This window comes from Ornithodoros turicata, chromosome 3, assembly GCF_037126465.1.
Source record: "Ornithodoros turicata isolate Travis chromosome 3, ASM3712646v1, whole genome shotgun sequence".
In the NCBI taxonomy this organism is placed as follows: domain Eukaryota; kingdom Metazoa; phylum Arthropoda; class Arachnida; order Ixodida; family Argasidae; genus Ornithodoros; species Ornithodoros turicata.
The window spans coordinates 88785129-88811922 of record NC_088203.1 but is presented as its reverse complement, the minus strand read 5'-3'; the positions used below and the strand labels follow the sequence as shown (position 1 = coordinate 88811922).

The following is a 26794-nucleotide window of genomic DNA, read 5'->3' as shown; positions in this document are numbered from 1 at the left end:
TCTAGGTATAGAATTTGCTTAGATACGGCGCCTGATGTAACACATGCAGGCCCACAGTCTTCCTCCTAATTCATTTCACTACGTCGAAGATGTTCCGACTTTCACGAAATCTTTGAAAGTTATTAGTTGTGATATCTGCTGTCAAATTATGCGACAGAGTGACATGCGTATCATTTGAGAGGTTCGTTTTTCTTTGTGCATTATGCTCGCTCGCTATGATCCGGCAGGGCTCATAGCATTACAGTCTATAAAACTACTGGGACGACGGTCTGCATAAACGCAAAACGTTAAACATTTCTTTTAATACGAACACACTTCAAGAGCTGTTACCGCTATTTTTCTTTGCTAGCTATCGTCGAAGCCTCTCGTTCGCAGCGGATAGCGCGGTAGAAGATAAGCGAGCTCGATTCATTACATGCTTGTTAGGTAGGGAGGAGAACAAAATCGAAACAGAAACCTGCTCTAGAATATTAGCGTCAAGATCTGTTTCATGTGCGTTGCCTTCGGCAGCATATTACGTCCACGTGAGTCTGAATAGATGTGTTTATCTTGCGAAGGATTTTCGAGGAAATAGGGGGCGAACGGAGCTGAATCGGAATCGATCCACCGCGGATATTTTCTTCATCATCCCTTTAATTGGGGACCGCCATTAATTACACTTTCCCCTTATCTTCCGAACTGGCACTTCCTATGTGAGTTTTAATAGCGAAAAGGAATACTTTGTTGTTCATTATGCTCTTTATAAAGCCTTCCATTATCGTTTTGAAGCAGATGTGATTGATTAGAAAAAGATTCAAATCAATACCTTTGTCTTTTGGGAATTATCTGGCGGCATGTGCGAAACACCAGGCCATAAAAGAATCTTCAGCTACGGAAATAACCAATAATACGAATTCATAAAGGATATCAGTCGTACAGCATACGCGCACTCCAACACTACGGAAAATAAAATCCAGGATTCTTTTTTTATTCGAACTGTATACATTGCGTGTTAGCAGGTGTGTTTAAAGGTCAGATATGCCGATTTTGAAGTGCCGCAGAACTGAGCGATACTCGCGCTGTGTGTTCATTACCGAACACTGAATATGTGTGCGAAATATCTTGCTCCAACTGTTCGTAGTTTTTTAGAAAACAGTTTTTTTAGTTCCCACGCCCGGTCGTCAGACCGTCGGCAAACCCTGCGCACGGGCGCACCGACGTCACTGCTCTCGGTTTATCTGTCTTTGGCTTGGCATGGACTCTTGGCTTGGCTGCTTGGCTTCTTTCGTTTCCTCCTCTGTGGATCGTACATAAGCGAACAGCTGTTATGTTGTTGCTAAGCCGGAAACAAAGCATGTGAATGTTTTTTTGTTGGCACAGCGTCGTTGGGAAAGTGCACTTCCTTGTTCTGACCTTGCCTTTTATGGGCTGGAGCGATATGAATCGTAAATATGCCACGGCGAAGTTGTCGAAGATGCGAGAGTGCTACGCTGTTAGAACAATTCATCGGTGCATTCAAGTGTTACCTATTATAAGCTGCCAAAAGACCAAGCAGTGCGAAGCTCTTGGCTGACAGTGGTGCCTGCTAATTTCCACTGCAAGGATTTCGTCCACGAATGTTATCATAGGTTACGCGCGACTCCAGAGGCAATTTGGAATCTCGGCACGAAATCGTCTGATGAAAATCTGAGGTGCCCGACGCATAACATTTTGAACGTGCCACGGAGGATCAAGGCAAAAAACGAGAGCAAAAAATGGTAAGTCGAGGTTCAGATATAAAAAATAGCAAGCGTAATGAATCGATTGTGCAGCTGTCCTACTGCGCTTACTCTGATATAACCACGATTAACAACACAATAGTACTATTGATAATCTAACTTCTGAATTATCACAGGTGCACGCTGAAGGCGGAAATGAAGCATGATCTGGCTTGCATCTGGTCATGAAGAAATTGCTGACACGTTAGTTGCAGTCCACCTCCACCAACAGGTATGACAATGTGATGTTATAATTTGAGTATTCATCTATGTTCAACTTTTCATGTGCACTCGCATGCAGACATTTTGACACCACTTTTAAATCTGCCCTCAAAGTTACAACCTGTGCTTCCAGGGTGGAAAACAAAGATCGCCATTCCGATTAGCTGCTATCTCCCAGTTCAAGCACTTTTGTGTCTGGACACTGGTTCCTGTGGATGGGGTGTTACAAGCTTTACTGTCTGATATAGAAGGTACGTTACATTAGTTCAGTTAATTTGTCTTTTGCACATTTTTGTTACTGTTAGTTGGATTACTGTTGGACATACAATCCTTTGACACACCGAAGCTGATGTCGCCTCTGATAACATTTTAGAATTTTCAGTGTCATGAACGTCCATTGAGGAAGGTGCCTTTACTATCTGTGAATCTTCAACTGAAGAATAGCCCAGAATTCATGTTAACATTGTCTACTCTTATTAATTCACTGTCTGTTTTCTGAGAGCTAAGAAAAATGGAAGCTATTTATTTGTCACAACTTCACACTGGATACTGGTGTGGTACTGGCTTGACATGTAAGCTAAAATACCTGGATTCTACAATAATTATGTTCAACTTGGTGCATTACCGTGGGCAATGCCACATTCGCTACATTTTTAGTGGGTCCGGTGCACAAATACTGTGTGCATACTGAATACATACATACTGTTCGATAGGCAAAAATACCTGAGCAGTGCTGTGTAGTCTTTTTACCCAAAGTCCATACTCTTACCGCAAAGTCACAGTACGTAGAACAGCAATGTGCAGGTATGCTGCGATAGAGATTCACAACAGAAAGAAGACTGTTGAGAGCATCTAAATTTTAATGAGACGAGACTTTCATGCACAAGGCTGCTCTTGTCAATGTCTGACATGAAGTTACAAAATCCCAGAATACATAAAACATGTTGTAATGTAGAGAGCGAGGGGTGGTACAGACATAAAGATAATTATATAATCATATATAATAAAATAAAAAGGGGGTACGACTGCCCCCTCAACTCAACTCGACAGCTCAATAACTCTACTTATTCTCTACCTTACAACATGTCATATATTCTGGAATTTTGTAACTTGATGTTAGACATCAAGAAGTACAGCCTTCTGTGCAAAAGTATTCTTTCTGTTGTGCATAATCATTATGCAGTAAATGCGACTATCCATTTCTTGTCATTAAATGCTTTTCCTTTCTTTCTTTCTTTTTTTCTGCAGTGATGAGCATCCATAAGGACACATGCCAGAAAGGGAGTCTCTTTGGGATGACAAACCCTCATCACCTCATGAGGATACAATGGTTGACGAATGGTTCTCAAGCACATCGAAACTTCCAACAAATAATTCATGAAAAAGCCAGTCAGTGCTAGCACCAGGAATTGAACGTGGGCCATCCTGCTAGCAGTCAGAGATGTTCAGTGGTGTAGCCACGAGGGGGCTAGGGGGTCTCGAGCCCCCCCTACCTGCCACGGACCGACCCACACAAATCGTGCAAATCCGAGAACATAATATATGGGGGGGGACCAGTGTGACTATCGTGAAAGTTCTTGCAGTTCATGGCGTCTATCTAAGAAGCATTCTTGAATGGTTTTCAAAGTATGAGCTTTTCAAAATACTTCCAATCTCGTGACACCACTTCATTGGTCATGACAGCCTATACATGTAATCGTACTGTGAACGTCTAAATCAACTATTTTCGTTCCCTTTTTTAATCCTCAGTTTGAAGTGTGCACAAGTATGTGTGTGTTGTCGACACAGGATCAGCGGGGGGGGGGGGGAGTTTTCGTATCGAGCACCCCCCCCCCCCCCCCTACCTTTGAGGTCGGGCTACGCCACTGGCGATGTTACATTTCAGGCGCTCATTGACTTTTGGTGAATTACTTGTTGACTTTGTCCCAAGGTGGAGCTCGCTACAGCTCATTTGCTATCTGTTAATGTTGTGGCGTGTGTTGTTTTTTTCTTTGTGTGTTCCAGACTCAGAACGGTTAATTTGGATCAGGTCAGGTACGTTTCATTTAGACATGGCAAACATAAAGTGGTGTTTCTCAACACAACTTAGCAGTGGTCTTCATGCATTACTGATACAGGCGTGAATAGAAACCTAGCCAGAGCAGCTGATACACAGAGAGAACATAGCCCGTGTGTGTTTGTCTTTTCCACCGCAGCCCTTGGGTTTCCTCCCTGATGGCTACACATGTCAGGGATAGGTTTCAGAACCGGTAGTTCCCGCCAAGTGTGAATTGCTTTTCAGGGGATCATCACGCTGGCAGATGAAACATATGGTTTAAATTATTTGCAGGACAGGAATTGCGCAGCTTCACACAAATACTACTACTATGACGTAAGAGTGGTTTAAAATCTATATTTTTTGTGTTTCTGACATTATCGCACAAGATGTAGTATCCACTATGATCCTTTATGTGGGGGGTATGTACAGTGCAATCAACAGATGCTATTTACAAATCTGTGTTTTCTACTGTGTTGAAATGGGGTAGTTTGTATCTGAGAGCCATAGTGAAACACAGGCCCTCGAGAAACATGGCAACACATTGCAGGGACTCTGGATGCTGCCTAAATTTCCAGAACACACAGCTCAAGGCAGCGGTTAAATAACAAGTGGTTAGAGAAATCAAAGATAGTTGCATCCGTAAGCAGTCCACTGTTGGATTTGCTTCTGTCAGAGATACGTTATCTCAAAGGGAACGCACGGACACACTCAGAATGATACTAGGGCTGCCTGTGAAATAGAATGAGGAGAGGGGAAGATATATAACCTTTTTCTTGTCTGTTATTCTATTGGTTAAATTGTCATTTTCTTAGCAGCGTATGTGTGTATATTCCAGAGTCTGCTAATAAATATATCAGTTTAGAGCTAGCAGTCGCATTGTAGATGTCTCATCCTGTCCTTGGTTGCTTGTGATTCACTATGGCCATGCTTGCTAATGCAAAAACAGAAAACAAAAAAAGACAATAGAAAAACACGGAAAGAGCGACCTAAAAAGCTGCCTGTTCTAGTGCTCACATGGAGGCAATGCAATGAGGTAACATGTTCCATTCGTGTATTGTGCATAGTAGTACATATCACAACGGCAACCGATTAATCAGATTTTTCTTAAGTACTTTGTTTTTTTTTAGCTTTGTTTGCACAGTCTATTATTGGAGCTTTATGTGATTCCCCTCTTCAGATATTGCTGATGCTGTGCAGTTTGTTAATTTTGAAACTGTACTGTGCTGAGGTACAAAAACAGAATTGTCATATCTGCATTTGAGCACATTGGAATAATTTGTAAGTACTTTACTTGTTGACATTAATATTTGCACCAGGTCACAACATTGTTGATTTATGGAAAATGTAAATAAATATATTTATTTGCTTGCCAAACAATGCACAAATGTCTTCTTTTCTAGTGAGATATTCCCTGTTCACCAGACATAAATGTGGAAAAGTTAAAGGGGCACAATGATGGTAGAGTCTAGTGTTGCTTTTTGCCACTTCACATATATGCACTGTTATTCGTGTGCACATGTAGGAATAGGAAGGTAGAGGATGCGCATAAAACATTTTGTATGCAGCCACACATATGGTTCAGAAGATTAATTAGATGATGTCCAAGCATATATAATTGTGCTTCATGTGCAATGGGTATGCTAACGGATTGCTTCCATGAAGCCTTTTTATTTATTTTTTATAAATTCTTTCTATAAATGTTATTTTTGATTTTATATAAATTTCATATTACATATTGTATACTTATATTTTTATAAATTTTATACTAAAAACTCAAGTTACACGGCCCCTGTAAGAGTGCCCTTTGCAAATGGTTTGATAACGTGTCTCGAACTGTAAAGGTAAGAGGCAATCGAGAATGCTGCAGACAAGGTTGCAACTTACATATTGCTTATCACGTCCTACATACAAAGTGCTTTGTACAATAATTCCTGAGCACGGAATTAATCCCGAGACTGGCGAGTGATGTCACCCACGACGACAAGTCACATAACTGCCTTTAATACTTTTACACCCCATGGGCTGAGTTGTGAATTGAAAGAGCACTCTACAGAAGGATACGGTGCACCTGATTTCTAGGATCTATGCTATGCCCTAACTCTTCAGACACCACATTTCTAAGTGGCAATATGTGCTCTGGTACTTCTTTTGCGTCTGCATAGTGTGCAACCACATGGCTACTGGAGGTTCCGTGTGCATGTTTTTGTGCGACGGTGTTCATTACAAACAATATCCAGATGTTAGACATAAAATGCAGTAGCTTGTAGCGTACCACACAACGCAGCGTGACATGGGAGTGCGTGATTCAAAGAAAGCTTCTGGAAAATACACAGAATCTCACAAAAAGTTTAAAATGTGATTTGTATTTCGTTTTACGTCTTTCGTCGTTACATACCATCGTCGACGCTGTTGCACATTGATAAATCGTACGTAAAACTTGTCCCATAGCAGTATGCGGTTTCTCAAATACATAGCAAAATTTTCCTGCAGTAATAAAACGCTGTCGGCACTTTCTTGCTGACACGGCTGTCGAAACGTCAGCCTCTACAATGGGCAAGTGCTGTAAAGGGGCTAACGCAGACGCGACTTGATACAAATTGTACGTGCTCACAAAACACAAACGACGAATTCCAGTCACAACATCGCACAGAGGTTGGTTCGCGAATGAGTTCGCAGCTGCTGCACTGTTTACTTATCGCGGAACGGTGGAACCCGGCTGTCCGCCATCTTCAAGCACAGAGACGTGAAGCCGCGAGAAGCCGTAGCTGAAATCCACTGACAAGTACGAAGGCGCGTACACGTCACAATGCCCGTTCGGGCGCAATTACGTCATAAAAATGGCTGCGCCCATGTGTGTTTCGGAATGAATTACCTATTTTTTTGACATGGTACTGTACCGAACTGAGAGAATGAAGGTGTATTTTGGGGAGAGCTGGATGTGGGCTTTCAGAATATCACAGCCGTTTCGACTATTTGGGATATCGGCATAGCTGACCTTTAACGGAGAGGCGGACATCTTGTACTACAGCGTATCCAACTATTAGCTAAATGACAAATTAGCTAAACTTGATTAATTAACTTATTATTTAGACGTTTTCTGGGAAATGCGAGAGAGCAGAATTGGCGCCAGCCATTATTCAAATCCATCGTCCTTACACTCTCAGCCGTATTCAGCAACTTATTTAAGCCATTGGTTTATTGACGGCGGGTTTAAATCGATCACGTGAAACCTTCGCTCCCCAGTCATAGACCACCCGCCCACTGTCCCAGCCCTGCTGCTGTGAAGCTCATCGCATTCACTTCCACAGCTCGTGCGCATTTCTCAGGAGACCGCCCTATGCGATGGTCACTGTTAGGCATAATTTCCGGTTCACGGATAATTTTTTGTCAAATCCAGGGTAAGTTTTGGTTGATATTACCACGGTCCCTTGATAGCTTCCTGGTCACGCAGCTTCTCCGTAACTCTATGGGGAAGCTTTGCCCAGGGACCGGAGCGCCCGCATGGTGGCGCTGCCATCGGAACGCGGGAGAGAGACGCCTGCGTCTCCCATTGCAGTACACGTTTTTGGGCTGTTGTCGCGTTATAACCGTGTGCTAGCAGCATGCCAGAGACATGCTGTGTTACCAAATGTCGCTCTGGGTATTCAGGGGGTGGCAAGGGGATGTACATGTTCGCTTTTCCTGCGAATTCTGACAAGCGTGAGAAGTAGAAACGTGCCATCCATCGCATTGATGGTGGGCAGTTCAGTTTGTTTTGACTCTCCACACACACGTGTCTGCGAGGAGCACTTTGACCACAGCGATGCCGTATGGCACAACGAACTCGTCATCAACGGCGATAAAGTGCTGCACAAGCGTGGAAAGTCAAAGCTTCTAGAAGATGCAGTGCCGCGCATATTTGACGGCTGCCGTCGTATCTGAGCACGCCGAAAGTGCGAAGCCGTTCCGTCAGACAACGATGCCCGGGAAACAACCCCGTAAAAAGAAGGCGTCTGCCGTAGACACCAACAACGAATTCAGTGCTTTTATGGATAGAACCTGAAAGAAAATTGCTATGGAACTGGGGCTTTTGAGCTGATTTGGCTCCCAGGGATGTCAACATTTGTAATAATCGTGTAATCGCCGTCGAGCGATCGCGTCAAATACTAAGGCAGCGTTCACACTGAGCAGCTCTTCCCACCAACTCTGAGCAACTTTGGAGTTATTGGCAGTCGGTCGACACCGGCAACCTCCAGCAACTCAAGTTGCTCGTAATCGCTCCTCGAACGAAAACTTGAAAAGTTGCTCGCGCGCTGGCCAATCAGCGAGAGGAGTACTGTCACGTTGCTCCCGAGGGCGTGGATTCACGGGTTCAAATCCTGCACGTGCAGCTCAGAAATAGCTTGATTTCTTTCTTTTTTTTTTTTTTTTACGAACGTCACGAAAATATGTCAATTGCCATTCTGGAAGGTAATAATGATCTATTCGCGCAAAAAAAAAAGACTGTAATTTGACAAATGGTTGATAAGGAAAAGACTCCACCAGTTGGATTCGAACCCACACTCTCCGGTTGCCGTAAGGTTGCTTGTGGGTGGAACTGCCGGGTTGCTACATGTGAACGCTCCCTCTAAGCGGTCATGTAACTGTCTGCGATTAACTGTAGTAAGTCCTTTACACGCTAAATAAAGTACGCATCATTAAAGTCTTTTAGCATGGCAGGATAAAAAGGCCGCTCGAGATTGATTCACGGAAGCATGTCGGATACATGGCGGTTCCTTTCAGTCTCGTAAAAGAAATGAGGTCCAGACGATAGATGGCTAAAACAAGAGATGAACGGGACAAGGGCACAGCGGTTAAATTTCGTGACGTGTCTGTCAGTCGGGATCTTTTTAGACGCTATACTTTTGTCTTCATCAGCTTCGTGGCAACAATTGAGAGAACTCATCTGGTACCTCGTGAAAGGACTGGTGCGATTGCGATCGGCCGATCGCGTCAATTAGTACGCCGTCATGGGCGCAGCAACTGTCCGCAATTAACTGTAAAATGTACTGTACCCGCTAAGTAAAGTACAGATCACCTTACCACCGTGCCCTATGCACATAAACTGCGCTAGAATCTCGGGTTGAGGGTTTGAAGATAGGAGACTCGCGACAATACATCCGTGCCACTCGAAGTGGTCGGCAGCAGCTTTACGCATAAAATAATGCCAAACAGAAAACGATTATTCGATTATAGTTGCTGCAACGTAGCAGAAAACCATTGCAACAAATAATTTTCTCGTAGGATGTCTGGAAAAGCGCAAAAACAACACTGCATCTGCCGTTCCCATGACTGGCCCGAGCGGGAGATTCTACCGCGTTCCGATCGCGGCGCCACCACGCGGCTCCCGTTGTCCCTAGGCCAACTTTTTGACGGAGCTACATGACCAGAAAGCTATCAAGGGACCGTGATATTACTCTTAAAAACGCTCCGAGTAGGCGGGCTTTATGACAACGGGACCAAAGTATGCCCGGAATATTCTATTTCGATCTTCCGCCCACGCAAACTAAACCGAGCACTGAGCAGGGATCGGAACCGAAACTGAACCCAAACCGAAAACCGCTAAAAACCCGTATTTTTCGCTGAACCGAAACTCAACCGTACCAAAATATCTTTTTCTCGCGTTGAACCGAACCGGAACTGAACCGACATAGATCTAGGCGGTTACCGCGGTTCGCGAAACGGTTCAGACGTAATGTGTGTTGTTAGAGATCGGAACTACGATTTACACAGCGGACTGAGCTGTGTTGCCAAAGAAATTCGGAACCTAAACTGAATAAAACAAAACCGCAACCCAAGTGCGCCAGGTATTTCCTCCTCGCAGCTATTGCGTTCATTCAGTTATGTTAGTTTCGACGTCGTCCTTTCGGTAGTTGTAGGCTTCCTTGTACGCGATTTTTGTCGTCCAGCAACCCCAAGTTTTCATTTTGGGCTGGGAAAATAACGGCCAGTCCTTGAGCAGGATGTAACAGGATGTATAAGATGAGTGAGCATATAAATATAGTATTATAGCATATAAATATAAATATAGTAATACCGTAATGCTGCACCTAAAATGCAGATCTGTAACACGCAGTGTTGCTGTGGACCACTGCTGTCTCGACAACAACAACAACAAAAGTACATTGTGTTATTTGAGAATCGTAAGAATGTGCTTGCTTTTAACCCATGGCAACTTGCTAAAAATTCACTTTTCTGAACGGGTTCGAACCGTTATTTTGTGCTGCTGCGGAGCTGAACCGGAACCGAACCAATATGTCTGAACCTGAACCCGAACCGAAAAAAAAAATATCGGTTCCTATCCCTGGCAGTGAGGTGACCTTAGTTTTTCTTTTTTTTTTTTCGCCGCGGCGTGTTCTGCAACAACTAAACTGAGCTCCTACGTAAGAACGACGAGTGCAGGTGACCCACAGAGCGCGTGCGAAGCCTTCGTTTTCGCAATCCTCCACTCGTGAAAAGAGCGTATCGGAGAACGAGGGAAGGTCGTGACGTACCCTGGCCCCGGGGCACGTGATCCGTGACGTAGAGCGATACAGCTCAAGTAGGTGTTGAATTCCAATGGCAGATTCGGAGCGCCTCCGGAGCAAGTTTTCTTGCTCCGCCGAGAGCAAGTCTGTTCGATTGGCAGATTGTGAACAGTTCTGGAGTCTTCCAATGGGAGCTTCGGAGCGGCATTCGAGCCAAGGTCGCTCCAGGGAGCAACCCAGACTGCTCCGCCAAAATAGGCAGATTCAACCGGAACTCTATGTGACGTGTGACTTGTCGCTTGTGCTTCCTATTTCCTGTCTCTGCTTCGCCAACATGGCCGCCTCGCAACGCGTCTTCGCCGTGACTAGTCTTTCGCGTATTTTGGCGATTTTGTTTCATGAAGGAAGCGATAAGTCAGTCATTACAATGGCAACGTTAGGAGATCTATTTGTGTGTGTGTGTGTGTGTGTGTTAGAAGGACCATGATGTTGCAAAACATGGCGATATAATGGAACATGAGTACCTTCTTCTTCCTCCGTCTCTGGCCGTCATCCACCAAGGGAGATTGGCCAGGGCCCGTGGCCAGGGCAAAACTCCAAGTTGGGCGCAAGTGTTCCAGTCGCAGATTAGGATCACTTGCTCTAGGCCTGATCAAGCCGCTCCATTGCCGAGTCTGCCACTTGCTCCGACTCTGCCATTGGAATTCAACAATAAATGACGCGTGATTTCACGAGACAAATAAATAAGGCACGGGGACTTCCCTATGTCAGGGGAGGGTCGTATCGGCCGTCCGCGGTTTTCTTTCTCAGGCTGTTTTGTAAATTTCATTGCGCCGTTATAGTACACCACGGAGCGAAAATATTTTGCATGGTGGCTTCTGATGGAAAGCTTGAGGAATGAGACATATGGTTTCGAGCCATGTTTGATGTCTCGTCATTGCTCCTTTAAGCCGATGGTTTAAGTCCCATGCATTTGAATGGGACGGATTTAAACTAGGGGAGGGGGTAGCTTAACGTCGATCTAAGCATTGCCGCATTGTGAGGCCCCTCTTGGTTATAGAAAACGTTTGATTTTGCCAAAAATTGACTTCCGCAGTTTATGTAATATGTTAATTTTGACAAGACATCTTATAATAAACAGTAAAAATAAATCCCAAGTAATAACTTCATATTATCTATCACGCACATGCATCAGCATTGTAATACCGCATTTGATTTGCCACTTACAAGGCACCGTGTCCAACTCTACTTTTTTGTGCGTGCATGCGACTTTCTCTTTTCAGTGATCGTGAATTATGTGGGTTTGAAAGTGTTGAAAATGTTGGAGGTTGAACATACCACATGCACCATATACGTGCATTTACCACAACAACAACAACAACATAGATGTATGGATGATGATGATGTGGGATGTTTCCCTGCGTTGAGTGCAGGACCCTACCCCACTCCAAAAAGGTTCACATGAAAGGATGACGTGGGAAGGAAATCCCTACAGTTCGTGAAGGAGGCCGGTGGCCCTCAGAAAGGAAAGAAGAGCGCCAAGTGCACGGCACTGATGTCCAGGGTTATTCCATGGGCCGAGAACTTTGCAGATGTTGAATGGCCTCTGATCCAGCATTTCAAGTTGAGATTTAAAGGCCCGTCGCTCGCGTACGTACTGGCTGCAGTCTTCGAGAATGTGTCGGATTGTTGCCGGTAAACCACAAGTTGTACACAGCGCCGTGGTGCTGTGGCCCAGCCTATACCGGAGTGCAGGGGTGAATGCGACGTTAAGTCGTAAACGACGCACTAGAGACGTAAAGAGGCGAGGGAAACCGCTTGGCATGTCAAATGAAAGCGTTGGGTCAACAGCATACAGAAGCGACCACCGGGTGATGTCATGACACCATTCCTGATGGGCCCAGGGCGACGTCAACGCGGACAAGAGGGAGCGCCTATCTCCATTCGAAAGTGCATTTACCAATTATGCCAATTAGCACAGAGAAATCCCGATGAATACGCATCATGGTGGCTTCCACAGAAACGCCGCTCATGAGACATTATAGTCTTGTTCTCTGTATACCAGCCAGCTGCCATCTATGTGTCCCTCACGGCCCTCCCTTTTTCACATGAACAATGCAAATCGAAGGCATGTGATCGAGAAAATATATTTTACATGCCCGCCTTGCTTTCCACAGTTGCGAATTTCCCCATTCATTGTCATTAATTTAACGGTTGTTGTTGTTTTTCACATTGGTACTCCCAAGTGAAAGGCATCGCAGCCAATGTTTAGCTCTCACCTGCTATGCCGTCGGGAATCATTTGGTCCTGTTTTCTGCTCTGAAGTCCTCATTCTTTTAAAGATGAATGGTGCATTCTCTCAATACGAAATCGTGCTGTTCTTTATTGCATCACTGGGTGGGACATTGTGTGCACAAATATTTACACGATCTTCGGAGTATGCATTCCTGTCAGACAACGACCTCATCTGTAATATTCCACAAATGTCTACAGCTGTCTCGAACTGCTTTAACAGAGAAATGTGTATGTTGACTATGTGTCTATGTGGGTACAATATATTTCACGCTTCATGCTGAAAAGAACTGGTTCATGCTCGCAACATACTCACAATTTAACGACACGTATTTCGCTAACCGATGTAGGCATTTTATAAGGCACATTGTCCTACGTAACAGTGCCTTAGTTGGTTAGGCATTCCGAGGAACTAATTCTATGCAGGATGTGCTGCAAACATGCGGAGGCACACACATCAGTCAAATCAGTCAAATCAGATATATTACAAGTTACATTGGTTGGGTCAGGTTTCCCTTATGAAAGAACCAGCAATACGGTGTACCAGGTAGACAAAACCGCTTAATACCGCTCCTTCGAGCATGGAAGCCAGGCCAATTGTCGCGTTCGCCGCCAGCACGCCTGACAGTTCGGTATGCACTCCACGTCACGATGATCATCGTGACCCTCTTTCCCGTCATGCCCATCTTCACCACTATCTGACGGCCCATGATGAACAAAACTCTGTAACTCTGTAAAAAAAAGTAACTCTGTCCCCTTAAACCAACACAGCAACCCCTGCAAAGCAAATGCTACTTCAGATCCGACACACCTGACAGCAACTCACTTAGGGAGTCCTAGCGAGGACATCCGCCACCGAGTTCATCTCTCCCCTAATATCCTAAATGGTAATTTCATATTTCTGAAGCGCCAGCGTCCAACGGGTGATCGAGCACTGGACGACGACGATCGAGTTAGAAACACAAGCGGTCGTCGACTCATCCTGGTCTCGGCACCAGTTACGTTGGGTGGGTCCGTCTTCCCCTATGAATGCACCAGCAATACGGCATACCAGATAGACAAAAACCGTTTAATACCGCTCCTTCGAGCATCGAAGCCAGACTAATAATTGTCGCCTTCGCCACCGGCAGTGCGACACGCGCTTCACGTCACGTTCAGCAGCGTGGCCCTCTTTCTCGTCGTTGCCATGTCCACCACTATCTGACTGCCATGTTGATGTGACATTACACCACTTTTATCGCAAAAAGAGAAAGGAAAACAGGAGTGATCTTCCTCACCGAAAAGCGCATAAGAAATGGCATCATGTTGCCCCAGTACGCATTACATTAGGAAGACCCAACAGCCCTGACTCCACTTCATCATTGAAACAGTACGAGATAACTCGGGAGCACCACATTTACAGCATAGCACTGCAAAAATATGCGATCCTTTGTTGTTTTTTACCTTCAACTTTGTTACAACGAGCGCGGGAAAACTACGTTGACACATTCGCCCTCCCCCCCCCCCCCCCACACACGCACACACACACAAAGTGCGATCTTGTTCCTTCAAGAAGGTCAACGCTAGTGCCCTGTAACCAACGCTCCACGCATGCTATACAGCCAAATTACGTGTCTACAAGAACAGGCGCAACACGAACAAGTTTACTATATTTACGTGGTAGGCGTGTAAGCTTATTGCAGAATGAAGAGGTGGGGGTCTATATATTCTGGCAGGAAAAGTCAGTAAGAAAGGACGGCTTGAACTTGTGGTCGATCCATTGCGGTACTGAAAACACTTCCATTGGTATTAGTGGTCACCTAGTTTCATACACCACACGGTTATGGACCTTTTTCACAACGGCTTATGCGCATGCCCATGACCTTGAGGCGCCGGAGAGGGTTACCTCCGTCTTCATTAGATGGCGCAGTATGGGGACGACAGAAGTGGGGACCAGTGAGGGGAGACCGCACGAACAGCGCGAGCTCGTCCGTCCCACTCCGGACCGGTTTTGATCCTTTGTGCTACCCACGTGGATTTGTTTTGAGGCGCTCCGAGCGTGGTTCGCTGGAGAGCTGCTAGGATGCGACGCGTATGCGAAATAGGTCCATTGCAGGCGGCCGACGCCAACACCACTTTCCTTGGTTTCGCTACAATGATCGAGCGCTTGTACAACACGCGCAGCAACCGCAAACACAACAGATGAATAAACTAGATGTGAGGCGGAGCCTATTTTTTGTACCATTATGTACGTACATAATGGGTACAAAATAGGCTCCACCTCCCGTTTTCAACAAATCAAGGGCGAGAACGTTGTCATTCGGGATGATGGTTGGCTAGGAGCGTGCTATGTGGCGAAACTCATTTTTAAGGGGAGGTACGCGGGTTCGAATCCCGGTGCCGGCTCTGTTGTCTGGGGTTTTTCCTGGGTTTTCCTCAGACGCTTTCAGACATATGTCGGCACAGTTCCCTTAGAAGTCGGCCCAGGACGCACATTCCCCCAGGGCGTCAGTCGTGACGTTGCCCACATACGTGAGGCCGACAACGGCAAGCCCTACCACCACCCACCACCACCACCACCTAATTTTTAAGAGTCTCATCAATTCGGGAGTATTCTGAAGGGCGCGAGATTTATTCCGCGGTGGCAGCTTAACGCAAACGCATACGCATCCTGTGTGCCTCATAGCACATATCTTCCAACTACAGTCGTGACACTGCCCCGGAAATGTGAAAACAACAACGGCACATTTTTTCACCCCCCCATCACGTTGTTATACTGCAGCTACACTTATTGCACAAGGGTGCTACCCTGATGTATAGTTCGATCGTTCCTAGAAACGATTTTCGCTCTTACGGTGGCACTTTAGTGTCTGTCTGCACGAAGCTGAATGGCTGCTAGCTTTTTGTGATTGCCGCTCTCGTTCGAGCGCCGATAAAAGACCTTAAATACAGCAATAAATGGAATGGCGCGTAAGATAGCTAATTCGAAGCTTTCGTCGCGGCTCGGGGATGACGTTGAGATACGACCGGACGGACGTTACTTTTTCGAAAGGGAAGCTTAGACGCCATCTCGACCACCATACGATGGTAATAAAGAGTGCGCGAAATGAGATCCAAGGATGAATGAGCAGTTCAAAAAGCAGGGCCAACCTGTATATTCAAACTATACTGTCCAGAAGGACGTCAAACCTTAGGGGTGTACGTATAGCTCAAGCGTGGCGGAAATGAAGGGTTTCGTGGATCACGGTGCTTTGGCTTTGCGTGCGCTATAAGCTAGCGTTGCCGCCATTGCGCATGCGCCGTGCTGGCGTACGCCATCCCTTAGGAATAGTGTGGGTATGCTAGACGCTGTTGTGGGAGAATCTTCCAGTATTGCAGCGAGTATTGACTACATATTGTCTTCAGTGGTGGGTGGCGGTGTATTGCAACGGAAAAGTATACGCTATAAAAAAGTACATAAAAGTATAACAGTGTGTCTCTGCGCATGAGAGGAGCTGAGGGACGAGGAGCCACTCGACTGGCGAACTACGCTTTGTGGTCGTTGTTGGCGGCAAACACGTGTTCCTTCCTCCGCTTTGTGTACTTCTGTCATCCAAGCTAAGATCATGCTGAAATGCATATGACCCACCTCAAATTTCTTTTTCCACACAACCCCACTCAGTCCATTTAGTCCCATGGACTACTTCCATAGCCTATTGCAACCTTATTTTCTCCGAACATGTTGTATTCAAGTGGACCATCGTTATCGTGTTTATTTAACGCATATTACGTCTATTAGCGATGCCATTTACGAGCGTCCGGATTGCTAACGCTTTCTATTCGAAGTAGATCCTTTCCTTTAAGAGGCGTTGTCTGAGCGTACTTGTTATTCGTTACTGGCTTGCCGCGTTGTAAATAAACGTCAATAGTTATTTGCGAGTCCTTTACGTCCGCTCAGTATGTGAGCACCTCGGCTGCGGGTGCGTCTTTCACCAGGACGAGGAGCAACAACCCGAAATTATGTCTTTCGATAAGAGAATCATTCCCAGCCTCATTCTGAAGACGCCCGATGCCTGTGCAAAGGCAAATTGTAGCGACGTGCTCTATGTAATATATTTTTTTTATTGGACTCGGCTTCTAGAATATTTAGTTACTACACCTTTTTCCCTACCGGCTTCTTTTTCAACTTTCTGGAAAGAGCCATGTTGCACCGGGATCTGGATTACGTTTATATACGTTTTGAAGATGGGAACGCAGATTGTATGCCAGTTGTGTTGAAGGGCAAGTTTCTCTTACTGAACATGAAAGGCTAAACACAGTTTCGACAACTCCGCAGCACCATATACTCCATGTGGCGCCTTCAAACAACACCCACAATCGGCATTTCTTTGTCTTATGATCGCAAGGAGAAGTAATAGATACGGTGCAGGAAGCATTAACTATCGCTCATTGATTCTGTCGCTGCAGTCATTATTTTGCAAATCTTCTTTTTGTCTATATCATGCACCTTAAACGGACCGAGTCATTTAACCAACGAGAAACAAGAACTGCTCTGACTTGCGGTGGGATTCACTGGACGTTTCGATCTGAGCGACATCTTTCTCGAGCTGAGTGTTCTCGTTCAATTTAGCAAATTGAGGGTCACTTTTTCCCGATCGAGCTCTCTGGCTAATGAGGGTTCTCTCTGCGGAATTTTCGGGAAGACAGTGAATTACCCTCCATTCTAGCACGCGATATCGGAGATCTTTACTGACTTTCTTAATGCCGTTTTCGAAGTATACGCTCTCTCGGCGTGTGTCCACACATCCCGCCGTCACACTAAACATTCTTTTTTTTTCTTTTTTTTTGTAATTCCGTGTTAGCGCCGCGAAGCAACTGTCGCTATGACCGCCGTACAGACGTAGACAGACGGAGAGAGGACAGTGGGAAAGAGTGGTGGACAGGGGATTGGTATGCATCGTGGGCCGACTTCAGGGGGAACTGTGTCGACATTCGTCTGGAAAATCTTCGGAAAACCCAGGGAAAACCTCAGACAGCACAGCCGGTGCCGGGATTCGAACCATTTACTCCTCCCAGTGTCGGCGTGCAAAGCGATCATCCTATCCACTATGCCGTGGGAGCTGGTCACGCTCAACATTCATTAGCTCCGGTGGTGGTGGAGCTTCTGAAAGAGCTCTAAAAATGTAGCGAATGGAACGGGTACCCGTAGGGCTCATCCTCCGGTTCACGATGCCTCTAAAACTAGATGGCGCCACAAGTCAAGCCATCTGATAGCTAAAAAAAAAAAAAACTCCAACAGTGAAACACAGTCAAGCGTGTTGGTGATGAGGCAACATGATGGGCAACGCGACGGATACACGGACACAGGACACAGACGGACCGTGTCAGTGTCCGTCTGTGTGTGTGTACGGTGTCCGTGTCTCCGTCGCGTTGCCAATGTACCAATTTCAATGTACCAACCAACACGCTCTACCTGGCAAAGCTCAACTAGAAACTTGTTTTTTTAGTGCGCTAATCAATCTCACACAGGCTTTAAGCACGAAACGGATTGGACGTTTTCTCAGCGTCAAAACGTCGCGCGCACTCCTTGGCCTTGCACACGCGGCGAAGAAACGTCCACGAGGTGACCTCCCGAAACGCATGGGACGCCTACAGAGCGAGTGACGCGCGCCACTGTTGTTATAGTCGTCGACCACAAATGTCTGTTAGAACAGCAGCAAAAACTGCAGCAAAATAACTGAGTAGGATCTTAAATGTTCAACTCCTAACAGTATTCGAGTGTAGTACTCAACTCCGCAACAATTAGCTCATTAATGTAAGGCTACCATCTTCCCAGGCCACAACTTCTACATGCCCCCTGCATTAACACAGTGGTGTTAATGTACGCCGCACGCCGTACGCCGCGCACCCACTCAATCCGAGGCGTTTCTCCAAACTACGCGCATCTCAAAAAAAAAAAAAAAAAAAAAAATCTTAAGTGCCCCGCGATAATTGTGTTTAAGTTGGGCACAAAATACTGACCTTTTAGAATTAATGATACTAAGATACCAAGTTTTCTCCAAAAGTATTTGATGGAGAAAGCTGAGTGGAGTATTTCACTTATGTGCAAGTCTGGTGTGAAGTACGGCATAGTCACAGTTGCTTCGCGACGCTAACACGGAATAAAAATAATGCATTGACATGACGACGGGTGACATGTGGGTCATCCATTACCTCACGGTTGTTGATGGGCACCTTTCAAAATAACATTATTATTATTATTATTATTATTATTTTGATTGTACCTTTCATCGTACCAAGGGTCACCACAAGGTACGGATCGTACCATCGGAACTATTACATCCCTTTGACTTTTAGCAGCCTCCCTCCGGAGATCTTTCAGATAACAGCAAAGTCTGAGCTAATACATGCTTTAGGAGACAAATACTCTACGCACCATGGCAATTCTGTTTGAACCTGTAGTTATTTGTTTTACCTGAATCTCGTTATAGCAGTGTCATAAATTGTCTTCGAATACGTATTCCTCTAGAAACTTGTGCTAATGTAAATCCTGCCGCCGACGCGAGGCCCAGCGTCACAAGCCATCAGGCTTAGGCGGGCCCGTTTAGTATATGTATGTTATGTTGATTTCTAAATAAAAATGAAATGATTATTATTATTATTATTATTATTATTATTATTATTATTATTATTATCGTTATCATTATCATCATTGTCCGTAAGCGTTTGTATGCAGTGTGGGTACTGGGCGTGTGTAGGCGGCGCAATCATAACAACGGATTATTCCTCCAAGCATTGCTGGAGTTATGACTAACCGAATATTTCCTATCTTTTGCCACGTTCTGGAGCTCCTATCTGAATTTTAGATCAGTTTCTTTTTCAGGTGAAATTATTTGGATACTACTTTAAATCATGCCAAATATCAGTGATTTAAATCGGTTTAAAAAAAATTAAATTTAAACAAGATTAAAATTAAAATTCAATGGTTATATAACAATTCAGATGTTGCGCAGAGTGTTATGCAATCGTAGAAGCATCGATTAGTTTATTCTTTTTATTATTTGTTTAATGTTGTCGTCTTAAACTTGCAGAAGACAATTGATACAGTTCCCCACCGCCGACTGATCACTCAGCCACTTCTTTATGTAAGTTGTTTTGCTTGCTCCACCGGTTTCTTTTTTTTTTTATTCTACCTAGTAATAATTGGTTACGTCATCCACTCTCCGGATAATCAGTTCTGGATAATAAGTTCCAGCTATTATTACGTCAGAGTAACTAATCTGACTTTTCTTTCTTACCAGGAGCCATGAAATTATGGAATTATTCCGATGTCAGTTACATCACGTCCTTAATAATTCAGATATTTCGTTTTGCCTTATTTTCACTCGTCCTTACCTCCCTCGTTAGCGCGCATGGTCTTTTTTCTTCCTCCTTTTGTGCTTGATATATATGCGTAGTGTTAGTATTTTTGTTCATATCATTTCTAACGTTTGCATTTGTAATGTTTCTAGAATATGAGTATTGAGACTATTCTTCCACATGCGTAGTTTCGGCGAAGTCATGCATTTCGACGCATTATCGTGCGTGCAAATTAACGATTTTGAAATTATGTGCAAATAGCTACCTGACAAATGCAAACATGGGAAACTGCAGTCATAGTGTTCGTCTACCCAATTACCTCTTGCTTCTTCTCGACCCTGTGAAATCTTCTTGCTCCGTTGATGGAACGGCACAAAAGGAAAGGATGACCCGCCAATCAGATTAATGGTATAGACTTGAAGAATCGCCTCCCGCAAAGAACGTAGTGGCAACCCTGAAATTAGGAACAACACATTCCATTCCGCGAACATACAGGTTTCGACCAGCATTTTCAGTGGACATAACGATCGAAATTGTGATTAACGCAGTCGGGGTGATTCGAACCAAGCAACATTATATTTGTATAGAGGTAAAATATATGCAGCAGTAGAACGGAAATAGCACCCCACGCGAGTTCCGGCTCTCTCATGATATAGGCAAACTGCTTTCATTGTGAAAGCGATTTCGATTCGAACGATGTTGTGCGCGCGCACTCGTTTATGATTTTGCACTTTTCCATCGTGTTCAACAGATGCCGCTTGCGTCGTCCCGTGATATGAATGTGTGTATGAGTGAGAAAATATGTAAGAGTGAAAGTAGGATGAGTGAGAAAGTGGCTCGTTTGTCGCTTCAATTGACGCAACCTTGGAAGTTGTTGGGGAGGTGTGTTAGCTTAGCTCAATTGGAGCCCTGGACCGGCAATCCAGAAGATGTGGGTTCGAGTTCTACAGCTGGCTATCCTTTTCAGTGACTTCCTCCTTTCATTCCTTTCACAGTTCTTGCAATCATCATCGCACACATATGTGAAGATTAGACCAGGGATATCATTGGGATTGTAAAGGTCCCTGAGTTTTCAGAATTTTAACCTCAAATGGAGAAAGCGAAGTTGTTTATTGAAGCTTTTTTTTTTAACACCACTGTATTTTCCCCCATTTTTGAACTAATTCGAAACGATTTTGCCTATGCTACTGCTTTGATTTAGATGCACTCGTACGAAATTGTAGACCATGTGGAGTTGTCAAAGTGATTTTGCGTCCAAGACGTGCACTAGTGTACCAGTAATAAAACGACTAAATACGAATTATCATCACGTTCTCCTAACAAGGAACTTGATCGTACATCTCTGTTCCACAGCTACAGAAACACTGCTGGCCGCCATGATAGCTGCTGCTGCTGCACGTGCTACTGACCCGACAAGGATTGCACCTTGTCCTCCGAAAATTAGTCAAGGCAGTAATCTGGGCGCGTTGGCACGTACTTCCGGGAGAAAAACTTTATTTAAATCCTCGGCTAATTGCCATTGTTTACGATGAAAACTTCACACCTGTTTCAGTTGTTAGTCAGCGCTCTCTGTGTCTGTTGTCTTGGTGTTTCGTCCGTTGGCGCTGTTTTGACATCCTTACGCCTTCCGAAAGTGTTACTCAGTGATTTTTCTCGAGCAAAAGTCTTGGCCAACCAAGCTAACATCTCCATATTTTTTTGTCGTCATCGTCATCATCATTATTATCGTCATCGTAATCCAACGAAAGTAATAATTTGCTCGTAGTTACTGCTTTGAGATTTATACCAAGCTTGTCGCATTATCCCTGAGTGGCAAAGTAGAAACATAATGCATCTAATTATTTATCTAATAGTAAAAAGCGAGCTTTACTGCAGAACGAAATTAAACGTGCAATGTTTCCAGAGCCAAATTCCGCGACCGATTTTGATGTGTACCACACGTCTGAACAGTCGTGTTTGTGTCTGTGCAGACTCTGTTACAGCATTACATTTCATTGGACCACTTCCAGCCCTTAAAAGAGCCACATGTTTCGAACTGCGTCAAAGTTACTAGTATGCTGTTGTTATCAAGCGGTGCAACGAACGAACGCAGAAGAAGAACCTAGTGTAGATTCTCCAGTTAGACGACTAGCAAGCAATTCACAAATGTTCCTAGGATACATCATGCATCTCCGCATGTGCAACAACTCCCCCCAACAGACGCACTGTCACTGGTATATGTATGTCCTGCGCATCGCTGTCCCTGCCAGTCGCCATACCAGAACCCTGCGTAAGTCGTGCAAGCTCTGCTGAATATTCCGTTGCTCATCGCTTGGCTTCAGCTGCATTGCCAGCAACCAATTTGCATATTTCAAGGCACGCTTCTCTTCGCAAGCAGAATCGCATTTAGTTGCCGGGAGACAGCGAAAAGAAAAATATGCAGCCGCATTAGAAATACGGGGCGAAAGAGAAGAAAGGCTTCGTCGGCACTTTTCCATGCTAATATTGAGTAGCGTCTTGGCTTCTTTCATACCTCCTTTATTTTGCTGCAGATTTCGCGTATATTTTCTTTCGGTGAAGAGTACCTTGCCTGGTTCGAGCGCGCTACGAACAAGAACAAAAATGGCATATCCGTTTTTTTTTTTCCTTATATTATAATTACATAGTTTTTATCTTCCCGTACAGCAGCACACACACACACACGCGCGCGAATGCGCTCGAAGCAGTTCTGCAACGCACCCACTCCCGTGGCATAGTGGTTAGGATTATCGCTTTCTACGCCGAGACTGGGAGGTGACACGGGTTCGAATCCTGTCACCACCTGTGTTGTGTGAGGTTTTCCTTATAGGTGTTTCGAAGACTTTTCTGACGAATGTCGGCACAGTTCTCCCCGAAGTCGGCCCAGGACGCATACTGACCCCCCCTGTCCCCCACTCCTTCCTGCTGTCCATCTGTCCACGTCTGTACGCACTCATAGCACCAGTTGCGTCGCGGCGCTACCACGGAATTCTAAAAAAAAATTCTGCAATACCGACATTTTGTTCGAGATATCCGAGAATTCCGACTTTTACGTCTGCTTACTGCCGTCCACTACCCTGGTCAAGTGGCCCAACTGCCATCATAAGCGATCACTCATCGGGTCAGCATGTACAAGGCGGCAAAGCGATCAAACGAGTGGCATAACGTTTGCTCATGCCTTTCGCTAGGGCCAACACCACCAAGAATAGACAGCATTATGAGTGTTGCTGGCATACTACACAAAAGTTTCGGTCTCACTTGAATTAGTAGTTGCCGTTTCTACCTAATAGATTCTGCTTCCGTTCTTCCAGCCACACGACGGCTTCCCTTACAAAGCGCTTGACTGTATGAAAAACTGTGTTTAATGTGCTTATTCAGGCTGTATGAGTTCCTGAGGAAGAATATCCAGGGTGTTTATTTTTAGCCTTTACAGAATTTTTATTAAAAAACTATGAGAGCAGCATAGATGTCGTTTTTCTTTTTCAGTTGAGTTCTATGGCTAGGCGGACATCCTCTCGAAGGAAGTGTGCAACTGCAAGATGACTAATTACCTAAAAAAAGCATTAATTAACCTTTTAATTAGGGGAATTCGGGCAAAAGTGAGATGGAAGATTAGAGAGACTAACCTAGTTGCAAGCCATTTCACGTTTAACAAATCCTAGAGCAGGCATGTCCGTTAAAACATCGACCCTCGAATTCTGATTTGCAAATGAACCGAAACCGAAACCGCGGCGACCTGGAACGCGGTAAGTACAGCGCACATTTCACGTCCGAGGGTCACGTGCGTTGGAGCGATGGAGATGATTTGAGTAGGTGTCGCCAGATAGAACGCTTTCCGGCCCAGATAAGCCTCCGACGGCGAGGGTGATGGCTCCTCAGGCGCACGATTTTTCGGTTTCGGCTCATATCAAAGTTCGGGGATGGCTATTTTTTAAACGTGGAATGCTGTGCAACGAGGATAGTCTCTCAATCTGCTATCTCGCTTTTGCCAGAAATTCCCTAATGAAAAAAAGAAAAAAAGAAAAATAATTAATTAATTTCAGGCAATTATTCAACTGGAAGCTACATAGTCTCTTCGAGAGGATGTCCGCCTGCCCGTAGAACTCGACTGCAAGAATAACGTCTACGCTGCTCTCATAGCTTTTTTTAAATAAAAATTCTCGTAAGGCTAAAAATAAACACCCTGTATACCCGTGTCCATGAGCGCCGCGAGGATTTCTTGCAGAAGGGCGGGGAGAACAGAATGTTTGGCGGGCGCGTCCACTGCGCTAGCAACTGCATTGTGTTAGCTCAGTGCCCCTACTTCTCTGAAAGCCGTGGTGGTGGTGGTGGTGGGGGGGGGGGCGCTAAGGGCCCTTGCCCCCCCCCCCCCCATGACGGCGGCGCCCATGCCCGTGTGAGATTACCTCCGTAATGAAGCATTCACAAAAAAAATATGAAACAAGTCATGTAACTTTGTCCTAGGCGTGTCAAACGCTGAAAAAAAGTTATTGCTTTCAAGTTAATCGCCTGTGTACCGCCACTAAGAAAGTGTGGACAGAGCATTAGCGTTCAGCAACCGGTACGCTAAGCACCGCACGTGTAAGATAAGGCAATACTATCTTGCTACAAAGGCTTCACCTTCAGCACAAACATCTGAAGCTAAAGTTGGCGGTACGTTTGGAATGCGCTGACTATATGGCGATATCACGTTGCGTTTCGGACATATTTTCCCAGTATTCATATTTCAAAAGACACGACGCTTTGTTTATCTGCTCCGAGCAACAAAGTTGCAACACGCAGTTTGAAATGTGCTATCAAGAGGCTCACACTAGTTTTGCAAGTGATTGTATGGCGAAACTATGGTTTCGTCATACAATCACTTAGGCTTAGGCTTAGGCACATAATATGGGCTACGAAGCTAAAGCCGAAACTACGCGGCAGGTTATAGGTACCTGTTTGTGTTTCGCAAAGGTGAGGTAAAAAATGTTCACATTTGGCTCACACCTTATATTGCTAAATATTCGACTGCGCTTGGCTTATGAGAGTTAGTGGCACTGACTAGGATCGTCAAATAGTCTCTAGACAACATACACAAACGCACACACACAAAAAGAAATCCTTGGTATTTTTTCCGAGAATGCGTTCATGGTCGATGACACGACCCGAAAGCGTTGCGGCATTCGTCATGCCGACCACCTTAGGACTCAACAAAATAATGACAGTCGACCAGAGGCTCCCAGGAGCTGAACATCCAGGTCAGGTCACCTAGTGTTAGAAGTGTACGGAATTTCAGGAATTTCCACATAATAGAGAGTTTTAGCACATCGTACGCAAAGGCGATAGCGTACGTAACAGATAGCGTTTGTGGTTCTGCGCACTGCGCGAAGCTCGCTTTCGGTTATGGGCGTGCGCAGAACCATCAACGCTATCCCTTACCTACGGAAAGGCCATAGCGTACGATGTACTAAAACTCTCGAATAATTCACCATGTTGAAGCCGAGCGTAAACGAAGGAAAGGAACGAATTACCGATTTTTCTAACTAAATACGTTATTAGTTACAATTTTTAGAAAAGTTACTAGGCCGTTACTTCGTTACCAAAAAAGTAACTGGTTACTGGGTAACGGGTTACTTGTAGCGCGTTACATACAACTCTGACTAAAACTAACTATTTTTCTGCAGAGCTTCAGTGTCGGACTTCGATAACGATATGAATCAAACTACTTTTCGTTCAATTACCAGCTTCGATTAAGGTATATCGATGCCGATAAAAATCTCAAGTGAAGAGGTACGCGACATAAGTTGGTGCACGACAGTGAGATCGCACTTCTAACGGGAAGCACGAAGCGTAGGAGCGGTTTTGAAAGGACAAGGCCGTGAAATGGGAAAGTTGTTGACTCTGCTGCCAAATAGTGTGTTCACTCTTGTTTCTCCACGACAGGAATTGAACGGGAGCCACGTTTCCGTTCCCTCCAGTGTCAGTTTGTGAACTCAACGAGGAAATGTAATGCTTTTCGAGAAGAGCAGGAGAGTGCAAGCGAACCGAAGTCACTGAGCGCGACGATAAGACGCTTCTCCCTCTGTTTGATTGGTTGTGTACCGAGTTGCAAATACTACATGACAGTCAGTTGATCCTGATATGGTGAACGACATTTCAAAGGCAAAGCACTGAAAGCTTACCAAGAGAGTTGCAGTACTGCGTACGCAATCGGTTTGCGTATGAAAAGTAAAAATATAGCACGTGACCACTCCGCTCGCGTAGAGCATTGCTTCGAGTTTAGCACTTGGGCAGCGTGAACAGCAATTTGCCTGTTCGTTGTTCCTGCATATAAAACTATCTATTTTCGCACGGTGAAGACATACGCATGTAATGTACTACTGTATCGCATGCAGAATTTCTGACGAGCATCCATCTACATCCTTGCAAGAGTTGATCCAACCCTGGCTTTCCGGATGTCACGAAACACCTCTTCTCGAGACGCTGCGTTAATTTGTCAGATGGTACACAATGTGGCTTTTACAGCTCAGTGGCTCAGCTCAGGGTTTTTCCTGGGTTTTCCTCCGACGCTTTCAGACGTATGTCGGCACAGTTTTCTTAGAAGCCGGCCCAGGACGCACATTCACCAGGGCGTCAGTCGTGACGTTGCCCACCTCTGTGAGGCCGACAACGGCAAGCCCTCTCGCCATCACCACCACCACCATCGCTTGAGAAAAGTTGGCTCTCCA

At 45.1% G+C, this 26794-nt stretch overlaps 1 long non-coding RNA gene across 1 annotated transcript; it reads left to right on the top strand.

Annotated features, from left to right (window-relative positions):
- Positions 1-1372: 1372 nt before the first annotated feature.
- LOC135387449 (uncharacterized) lies at positions 1373-3529 on the top strand. The gene is made up of 4 exons (XR_010421120.1): positions 1373-1736; positions 1874-1968; positions 2092-2209; positions 3207-3529. It is a non-coding gene; the product is annotated as an uncharacterized LOC135387449 (long non-coding RNA).
- Positions 3530-26794: the final 23265 nt, after the last annotated feature.